The sequence below is a fragment of the Adiantum capillus-veneris genome, chromosome 3 (assembly GCF_014529385.1).
Source record: "Adiantum capillus-veneris isolate H3 chromosome 3, ASM1452938v2, whole genome shotgun sequence".
Lineage (NCBI taxonomy): Eukaryota > Viridiplantae > Streptophyta > Polypodiopsida > Polypodiales > Pteridaceae > Adiantum > Adiantum capillus-veneris.
Window position 1 is genome coordinate 346,661 of NC_140933.1, and position 3,607 is coordinate 350,267.

The window sequence follows — 3,607 nt, forward strand, 5'->3', positions numbered from 1 at the left end:
TACGCTTTCGGTGATGGTCCATTGAAGCCTTAAGTCGGACTCAATCTTAATGATTCAATGTGATGAGAACCTTGTGATATTTACTTACTAGTCATGTCTAAGCAACGGACAGTTCAAGCGTTTGAAACAACCATGTACCTGGTGCTAGATTGCGCTGTTGTAGGGTTTTGACCTAGGAAGAGGCAAGCGGTAGCTGATTTCCTGAATGTCCCTTGCACAGAATAAGTACGAAGCGTTAGAAAAGTAATAGCACAATATTTAAGGTTCTGAGAGTAATCTAATTATTTGTATGTGTTCTTTACTTCTTATGTTATAGAAAAAAAAACGTGTTGGTCTCCATGCACGGGGGAGTTTGCACAGTCCTCCCCAATTTTTATAATACGAGGGAACGTGCCATTCCCACGGCAACATGCAATTTTCGGTATGTTCCTTTGACTGTGTCCTCAGCGTTCAAGATTAAAATGTGGCACTTTGTACCCACCGCACGCTGCAATATGTCGTCGTTGCAAATGAAGAGGAGATTTGTCCATGTTTTTCTTGATCTGTTCGTAGTGAAACACGGTAGGGTTAGGCCATAAAAAGTTGCACCTGCAGAAACGAGCTGAGTAAATTAGAACAAAAAAAAAAGTAAACTAGAACACCTTTAAAATCGGATGGTCGAGATCCCATGACCGGGTCTTCATTTTAGTCGTGAGACAATGCGATGGTTGCAGCTCCAGACGGTGCAACATTAACTAGCCTATAGACAGAGGCTAAGCTGGAGAGAGACCATCGACTCGTAGCGCATTTGAGAGAGAGAGAGAGAGAGAGAGAGAGAGAGAGAGAGAGAGAGAGAGAGAGAGAGAGAGAGAGAGAGAGAGAGAGAGAGAGAGAGAGAGAGAGAGAGAGAGAGAGAGAGAGAGAGAGAGAGGGAGAGAGAGAGAGCACTTGCAATGGCGGACATCGCTACTGTACTGGGATTAATCTCTTCAATCATCCAAATTTGTGAAGCTCTCCAGTGTGCTTAACGCAGAACCATGAACGACTCTCAGCTATCACAAAAGCTTGAGAAAGTATGGCAGTATGCAAACTGGGTGCAAAAACTGCTAGACGAAAAACTCCAAAATGCACACGCCTCGGTGAAGAGGCATCAGGTATTGCCGTAAGTCTGCAATCTGTGAAGCAAACTCTACAAACCATTCATCCAGCGAATTCGACTTGGTCCCGTGTCTCATTCCCTTTCTATGGCCTTCTACACAATCACAGTCTTAATAAGGAGCTTGACGCTGTAGTCGCCGAGCTAAACTCTCTTGTAAATCGTATCACACTTATTTTTGCCTCCCTTTCCAAGCTCCCCTCTGATGCTATGTTCACTGATGAAGCTCCCATCACCAAAATAGGCTTGGATTGAGCTAGCGAGGTTTTGGAATTTATCACAGGATCAGCCAGTTATAGGGCACCACGGCTCTGTCTAGTGGGTATAGTGGGCCAAGGTGGGCTCGGAAAAGAGACGCTCTTGGCTCACATTTTAGAAGACCTGCAACAATTGCAATGTGCATTCAATCGTGTGGCACATGTGGAATTTGTGAATGAAAGCCCTGATAGTATGGGGATTAGAGAGACGCAATCATCCCTGCTGTGGCAATTAGGAGGTCAAGCCACAGACTTCCAAAGTGTGCTGGCAGGGAAAGGAAAATTGAAAGAAAGGCTAGAAACTCTACAAACATTAGGAGCATATGCATGCATCACCATCGACAATGTCTGGAGAGCACAAGACTTGGAAGATCTGCTTCCTGCAAGATTTGCAACTCTTCTGCCATCACTCCATATTTGCATCATAATCACATCATGAGCGACGAGTACAGTGGACACGCTGAGTTCTCACTGTGGGGGAAATCCTCAGGTTCTAACATTCAAGCCACCACTTCTAACCGAGCCGGCTTCATGAGAGTTCCTTATGGCATATGCCAACCGGAGGGTGTACGACCCAGTAAAGCCACATGAATTGCCGCTTGTGGTGCTTCAGCCAGCGCGCACAGACCTGGCGCCAGCTCTGATGCGGAGAATGACGGTAATGGTGCCAAGAGGGAGGACGAGCTAGTAGTTATGGGCATGACAGAGACAGCTCTCCTCTTGGGATTTGACGTGAGGAAGATAGGAAGGCGCAGACGACAACTGGACATGGAGGGAAGCATGGTCACCATATGAAGCATGGTCACCATATGTAGATAAGGGAGAGAGAGAGAGAGAGAGAGAGAGAGAGAGAGAGAGAGAGAGAGAGAGAGAGAGAGAGAGAGAGAGAGAGAGAGAGAGAGAGAGAGAGAGAGAGAGAAGAGAGAGAGAGAGAGAGAGAGAGAGAGAGAGAGAGAGAGAGAGAGAGAGAGAGAGAGAGAGAGAGAGAGAGAGAGAGAACCTGAAGCTGCGTTGATTACAGATAACGCAGGGACTGAAGGTGATGTTGTTATTGAGAAGCCCAAGCGAACTGTGAAGTTGTTGTCAACCTGCGAACTGTGAAGCTGCTGCCTGTGGAGAAGATCGACGGAACTCCGAACTGCTCCGCTGTTTTTATTACTTCGTGCTTTTAACGGCTCGTGCTTTTGACAGCGCAGCTGTTGGCGGCTCATGCTTTTAGCTCAATAAAGCGTTGCCACGTGGTGAATGAGAGGAGAGGGATGTGAAATTGCTTCCTACGCTAACGAAGTAAAGACTCGATCATTGACGCTAAGTATTCAATCTTTGGCCCTCAAGAATGACATAGTAGCTTTTTGGCCTAAGAAAGGCCATAGGGTTTGGGCTGCAAAGTTGTTGCAATTTTCTGGCCGTTCGATATATTCACTGGATCAGGGCCACGTGGCCCTAGGTTCACTAAAGGTTGTTTGAGACAACCTGCGACGTCTTTTCCTGCTGCGGCCTGCTCTTGGCAGGTCTCGTCGGTTTTTGCCCTGCTCCTAGCGGAGAAGGCGACGCGTGTAGGAGGTGTCGTCCTCCCGTGAAGGTGGCGCACAGCAGATACATGTGTTTTCGTGCTGCTCCTGCCAGAGGACGTGTGCAGTGGTGCGGGTCTTTCACACGGTAGTGCGGTGTGTTCAATGCTGAAGGCGGGCGCTGTCTGGATGCTTTTCGAGGTTGTGGATTTGTGTGATTTTAGGGGCGCTTGCATTCAATGGTGTCAGCAAGTGTGGCCACAGGTGCTGAATGGCGTTCGTCTTCATTCTCTGTGCTTGAGAGCACGTGTTGGGATGGAATGCTTAGAATATATTAATCCAGATTCTCATTGTAGCTTGTATAAAAGATGAGAAAAATGCAGTGTCGTAAGAAGCCGTTTTGTACATGTAGCAAGAATTCTCAAGTTTCTTTTACTATTCGGGCTTTTGAGCTATCTATCTAGTGGAAAATTCTCTCTGTCCTGCCTCTGTAAATATGCCAGGAAGTCTTTTCTAAATATGCCAGCAAGTCTTTTTGTAGATGTAGCAACAAGTCTCAAGTCTTTTTTACTGCTTCAGATTTTGATGTATCTATCTACTGGAGGATTCTGTGTGTCCTGCTTTTGTAAATATGCCAGGAAGTGCTTCAATGTTTAAGCCTTGAGCTATCACTATTTGGTGGAAGATTCTCTTTTCGCTGTCTA